Source organism: Plecotus auritus (assembly GCF_963455305.1).
Source record: "Plecotus auritus genome assembly, chromosome: X".
Lineage (NCBI taxonomy): Eukaryota > Metazoa > Chordata > Mammalia > Chiroptera > Vespertilionidae > Plecotus > Plecotus auritus.
Genome location: NC_137784.1, coordinates 48,198,106 through 48,205,417, shown reverse-complemented (window position 1 = coordinate 48,205,417; position 7,312 = coordinate 48,198,106).

Genomic DNA, 7,312 nt, shown 5'->3' with positions numbered 1-7,312 from the left:
ACACGCTTATGGTGCAGGACTTGTTTCAGTGGGGCTTTGGTGCTCACTGAGTCTGCCTCTTGAATGTATCACTTATGGATGTGAGGAGTTGAAATCTGGTGTCTCACACTGACCACTAGGTACACTGGCTTCTGGATCTCCAATGGGGTGCAGGTCAGCTACTGTCTGAGGCCACCCAGCAGGAGCTACAGTGAGAACTACAGTTTCTCCTCTTTGCTTGGGGTTTGGAGGTTTTGGAGCTGTCTAACCCGGGCTGCAAGTTTGCTACGTTAAGCTGCGATTCATATGAGAAAGCCACTGCTTGGAGCTTTGGTGGGTTTGTAGGTTGTGCAGGGCGGGGTCTCAGGGCGTCACTAGGCTAGAGCGTGGCAAATAGCGATGGTTGCCAGTAAGCCAGCTGTGCATCTCCAACCACGTTCCTGCGTCCCGCGCCCCAGCACAGTAAACAATTATTCCTGTGCTCAGCCCTGCAAGCAAGCCACCCTCACTTTCTGACCCAATGGCAGACAGTCCAGCTTCTCCCCGTAGGAGTTTGAGTCCCCCGCGTCTCCCCAGAAACTGGAATTCGGAGTAATCGGGAGCTTGTCTCCCTTGGGGTTGAAAAAAGCAGGCCGATTCGCACGCCTCTATACCTCAGCTTTTCAGCACTTGTGCACGTCTCAATGCTCTTTTCTCTTTCCTTATAGTTGTAGAACTTCCACTCAGCCAGCTTTCCCATGGTTCTGGATGATATACGTTTTGTCTTTAGTTGTAGTTTTGAAATTGTTGGGGTAGGCAGCAGTTTAGGTGTTTACCTACGCCGCCATCTTGGATCCTCTTCTGGGTCATATTTTCTTATCCACTCAGTTTCCCTATTTCTTTTGATTGGGGCATTTAATCCATTTACATTTAAAGTTATTATTGATAGGTACTTGATTGCCGCCATTTTTATTCTTTTGTTTTGTTTTGTTTTGTTTATTTTTTTAATTTTATAAATCTTTATTCTTCAGATTATTACAATTGTTCCTCTTTTTTCCCCCATAGCTCCCCTTCAACCAGTTCCCTCCCTACCCTCTGCCCTTACGCACCCCCCCACCACTGTCCTCATCAATAGGTGTACAATTTTTGTCCAGGCCAGGGGTGGGCAAACTTTTTGACTCAAGGGCCACAATGGGTTCTTAAACTGGACCGGAGGGCCGGAACAAAAGCATGGATGGAGTGTTTGTGTGAACTAATATAAATTCAAAGTAAAGGAGCAAAGGGGAGAGCAAGAGAACCCTCCACTCTTTCAGCTCCACGGGCCGGATAGAACAGCCGAACAGGCCGGATCCAGCCCGCGGGCCGTAGTTTGCCCACGGCTGGTCCAGGCTCTTCCCGCACCTCCCACACCCTTTTCCCCCCGAGAATTGTCAGTCCACTCCCTTTCTATGCACCTGATTCTATTATATTCACCAGATTATTCTGTTCATCAGATTTTTTTATTCAATTGATTTTTAGATTCACTCATTGATAGATATGTATTTGTTGTTTATAATTTTTATCTTTACCTTTTTCTTCTTCTTCCTCTTCTTAAAGAATACCTTTCAGCATTTCATATAATACTGGTTAGGCAGGGATGAACTCCTTTAGCTTTTTCTTATCTGTGAAGTTCTTTATCTGACCTTCAATTCTGTATGATAGCTTTGCTGGGTAGAATAATATTGGTTGTAGGTTCTTGCTATTCATTACTTTGAATATTTCTTGCCACTATCTTCTGGCCACTCTTTTCTACATAGTTTCTGTTGGGAAATCAGCTGACAGTCGTATGGGTGCTCCCTTTTTGGTAACTGTTTTTCTCTGGCTGCTTTTAATATTATCTCTTTGTATTTTGCTCTTGGCATTTTAATTATGATGTTTCTTGGTGTGGTCCTCTTTGGATTACTTTTGTTTGGGCTTCTCTGTGATTCCTGGACTTATAAGTCTATTTCTTTCACCAGGTGGGGGAAGTTTTCTGTCATTATTTCTTCAAATAGGTTTTCAGTATCTTGTTCTCTCTCTTCTCCTGGCACCCCCATAATTCTGATGTTGGTACGCTTGAAATAGTGGCAGAGGCTCTTTACACTATCTTCATATTTTTGGATTCTTTTTTCTTTTTGCTTTTCCAGTTGAGTGTTTTTTGCTTCTTTGTATTTCAAATCTTTGACTTGATTCTTGTGATCCTCTAGTCTGCTGTTAGATCTCTGTATAATATTTTTTATTTCAGTCAGTGTATGCTTAATTTCTAGTTGGTCCTTTTTCATATCCTTGAGGGACTCTCTAAATTTATCAGCCTTTTCTAGAAAATTCTTGAAAAACCTTATAACCGTGGTTTTGAACTCTATATCCAGTCATTTGCTTTCCTCCATTTCTTTCATTTGTGATCTGTTTCTTTGTCTCCGCATTTTGGCTGCTTCCCTGAGTTGACAGAGTGACTTTGTGTGGTAGGTGTCCTATAGGTCCCAGTGGCTCAACCTCCCCAGTTACCTGTGGTGGACACTATTGATGCACCCCTTTGTGGGCTGTGTGCACAGTCTTGTTGTAGTTAAGCCTTGATTGTTGTTGATATCACTGGGAGGAATTGACCTCCAGGCCAATTGGCTGTGAGAATCAGCTGTGTCTACGCTGGGAGAATTTCTGTGCTGGATAGACCCTTATGAGACAAGACTTGCAAAAGCCTCTACTCTCAGCTTGATGGGGCGGAATCTCAGGGCGGAGCAGACAGCATTGGTTTCCTGTCAGCCCTGCCCTAATAGGCTCCTGTGTGTCAGTGTCCCATGGTAATCGCTGCAAGCACCTCTGAGACAAACCTGCCCTCATGTTCCACCTGCTGCCAGACAGTCCAGTTTCTCCCCGAATGAGTCTGGGTCCCCAGAGTCTTGCCCGGAACTGGAGTTCCATGCAGTCGGGAACTTTTGTCTCATTCCCGCTTGAGAAAGCCAGCCATATACTCAGTTGCCTGCCTTCTACATGCATGTGCCTCGGTACCTCTGCCTTCCACAGTTCCTCTGAGTCTCAATGTCCTTTTCTCTTTCCTGACAGTCCAGTTTCACTCCGTATGACTCTGGGTCCCCAGAGTCTCACCCGGAACTGGAGTTCAATGCAGTCGGGAGCTTGTGTCTCCCTCCGGAATGAGAAAGCCAGCCACGCACCCAGTTGCCAGTCCTCTCCATGCTTGCGTCTCAGTACCTCTGCCTCCTGCAGCTCCTCTGAGTCTCAGTGTGCTTTTCTTTTTCCTTCTAGTTGTAGAATTTCCACTCATCCAGCCTTCCTGTGGTGATGGATGATGTCCATTTTGTCTTTTAGTTGTAGTTTTGAAATTGTTGTGCAAGGCAGCAGTTTAGGTGTTTACCTATGCCTCCATCTTGGTTTCTCTCCATTTTTATTCTTTACCCTTGTGTTCCTTCTTTGCTTCCTAATTCTTCTTTTTACAGCAGACCCTTTAGCATTTCTTGCATTGTTTTTTTGGTGGTAATAAACTCCCTTAGTCCTTTTTTGTCTGTGAAACTCCTGATTTCACCTTCAATTTTGATTGATAGCCTTGTTGATTACAGTATTCTTGGATTCAGACCCTTGCTTTGCATGACTTTGTATATTTCATTCCATTCCCTTCTGGCCTGATGTGTTTCTGTTGAGAAATCAGTCACTAGTCTGATGGGGGATCCTTTATAGGTAACTTTCTGTCTCTCCCTGGCTGCTTTTAAGATTCCTACTTTGTTGTTGGTGTTTGCCAGTTTAATTATAATGTGCCTTGGTGTCGGTCTTTTGGGGTTCATTTTGCTTTGGACTCTTGAGCTTCTTGGATTTGTGTGAGTTTTTTCTTCCCTATATCAGGGATGTTTTCTGTCATTATTTCTTCAAATGGGTTTTCTATTCCTTGCTCAGTTTCCTCTCCTTCTGGCACCCCTATTATGCGAATGTTGTTTCTTTTCATGTTGTCCCAAAGTTCCCTTAGGCTCTCCTTCTGCTTTTTAATTTTTTTCTAGAAGCTGCTCTACTTGGGTATCTTTTCCTACCTTGTCTTCTTGCTCACTGATGCAGTCATCTGCTTCTTCTAGTCTATTGTTGATGCTTTCTATTGAATTCTTTATAGCAGTGATGTCATTTTTCATTTCTTCTTGGTTCTTCATTTCTTCTTGGTTCTTACACATATTGTTGAATTTGTCTTCCTTTCTTTTCAGCCACCTTATGATCATTTCTCTGAATTCTTTCTCTGACAGGTTGCTTGCCTCCATTTTGTTTACTTCCTTTTCTGGTGATGCCTCATTTTCTTTCATTTGTGGGCTTTTTCTTTGTCTCCCCATGATCTCTCTTCTCCAGGTGTCTAGTTATGTAGTTCTCTCTCTCCTTTTTCTAGGCAAAATCTGACCTTTCTTGAGAGGTTGCAGAGCTCCTCCAAATCCACATGTTTGCTCTGTTTGTGGACCGGTGTTCCTGGGTTTGCAGCTGTTTGCTGGGTTTTGTGTTTGTAGAGTCCCAGGATTTTTAGGCTTCCAATAACATCCACTCTCCCCTTCAAGATGGCATGGAGTATACCACAGCTTTGTATCCACTCATCTACTGATGGGCACTTGGGCTGTTTCCAGTTCTTAGCTACTGTGAATAGTGCTGCTATGAACATAGGGGTGCATATATTCTTTCTGGTTGGTGTTTTGGGATTCTTAGGGTACATACCTACAAGTGAGAACACTGAGTCAAATGGCAGTTCAAAAATTTTTTTTACGAAATTCCATACTGTTTTCTATAGTGGCTACACCAGTCTGCATTCCCACCATCAGATTACCAGGGTTCCCAATTCTCCACATTTTCACCATCACTTATTGTTTGTTGATTTATTAATGGTACCCATTCTGGTAGGTGCGAGGTGATGCCTCATTTGTTTTAGTTTGCATATCTCTCATGATAGTGACTTTGAGCATTTTTTTCATAGGTCTCTTGGCCTTTTGTATGTCCACTTTGGAGAAGTGTATATTTAGGTCCACTGCCCATTTTTTTAATTGGATTGTTTGTCTTTATTTTATTTTGGAAAATAACCCATTATCGGATGTATCATTGGCAAATATGTTCTCCTATGCAGTGGGCTCTCTTGTCATTTTGTTGATGGTTTCTTTTGCTGTGCACAAGCTTTATATTTTGATGTAATCCCATTTGTTTATTTTCTACTTAGTTTCCTTTTCCCAATGAGATGTATTGATAAAAAATATTGCTACAAGAGATGACTGAGATTTTGCTGCTGATGGTTTCTTCTAAGATTTTTATGGTGTCACAATTTATATTTAAGTCTTTTATCCAGTTTGAGTTTATTCTTGTGTATGGTGTAAGTTGGTGATCTACTTTGATTTTTTTTATTTTTTTGCATGTACCTATCCAAGTATCCAAAGACCATTCATGAAGAGACTTTCTGTAGTCCATTAAATGCTCTTGCCTCCTTTATTAAATATTAATTGAGTGTAATGGCTTGTGTCAATTTCTGGGTTCTCTTTTCTGTTCTACTCATCTATATACCTGTTTTTGTGCCAGTATCAGGCTGTATAGAGTACAGTGGCTTTGTAGTATAACTTGATATTTGGTATTATTATTTCTCCCACTTTGTTCTTCTTTCTCAATATTGCTGCAGCTATTCCAGGTCTTTTTTGTTTCCATATATATTTTTGGTGAGTTTGTTCTAAGTCTGTGAAATATACCATTGGTATTTTAATATGGATTGCATTGAATCTATAGATTGCTTTGGTTAGTATCGACATTTTAATTATGTTGACTCTACCAATCCATGAACATGGTATATTCTTCCAATTGTGTATATCTTCCTCTATCTCTCTTTTTTTTTCAAAATCTTGTAGTTTTCCAAGTACAGTTCCTTTACAGTTTATTCCTAAGTATCTTAATTTTTTAGTTGCAATCCTAAATGGGATTGCTTTTTTAGTTTCTCTTTCTGAGAGTTCATTATCCTATATAATAAAAGGCTAATATGCAAATAGACCAAACAGCAGAATGACCAGTCGCTATGACATGCACTGACCATCAGGCAGCAGATGTTCAATGCAGGAGCTGCCTCCTAGTGGTCAGTGCGCTCCCACAGGGGGAGCACTGCTCAGCCAGAAGCCGGGCTCATGACTGGTGAGTGCAGTGGCAATGGCAGGGGCCTCTCTCACCTCCACGGCAGCACTTAAGGATGTCCAACTGACTGCTTAGGCTCGCTTGCCCGAGGGCTCCCAGACAGCAAGAGGGCGCAGGCTGGGCTGAGGGACCACCCACACCCCAAGTGCATAAATTTTGTGCACCAGGCCTCTAGATAGTGTATAAAAATGCCACAGATTTCTGGATATTAATTTTGTATCCTGCTACATTGCTGAATTCATTTATTAAATCAATTAGTGTTTTTTTATGGAGTCTTTAGAGTTTTCTATGTAAAATATCATGTTATAAGCAAATAATGACAGTTTTACTTCTTCTTTTCCAATTCGGCTGCGTTTTATTTCTTTTTCTCATCTGGTCACTATGGCTAGCACTTCCAGTACTATGTTGAATAGGAGTGTTGAAAGTGGGCATCTTTGTCTTGTTCCTGTTCTTAGGGGATATGGTTTTATTTTTTACCCATTGAGTATGATGTTTGCTGTAGGTTTGTCACATATGGCTTTATTATGTTGAGGTATGCTCCCTCTATTCACATGTTGCTGAGAGTTTTTATCAAAAAAAAGCATTTTGGCCCTAACCAGTTTGGCTCAGTGGATAGAGCATCGGCCTGCAGACTGAAGGGTCCCAGGTTTGATTCCGGTCAAGGGCATGTACCTTGGTTGCGGGCACATCCCCAGTAGGGAGTGTGCAAGAGGCAGCTGAATCGATGTTTCTCTCTCATCGATGTTTCTAACTCTCTATACCTCTCCTTTCCTCTCTGTAAAAAATCAATAAAATATATTTTAAAAATAAAAACTAAAAAAAAAAAGCGTTTTGGATTTTATTGAATGCTTTTTCTGCATCAATTTATATGATCATGTGATGTTTGTGTGGCAATCTGTTAATGTGCAATATCACATTTTATCAATAATTCTTTATAGTTGAAAGTATTACATATGTTCCTTTTTCACCCCATTGACCCTTTTCAGCCTGCCCCAGGCCTCTCTTTCCCCAGGCCTTCAGCACCCTATTGTCTGTGTCCATGGGTTATCCATATATGCATTCAAGGTCTTTGGTTGATTACCTCATACCCTCACACCCTCCCCCGCCTTACCTCTGAGGTTCCGCACTCTGTTCCATGCTTCCATGTCTTGGATCCCTCCATTCATCAGTTTATTTTGTTAATTAGATTCCATCTATGAAT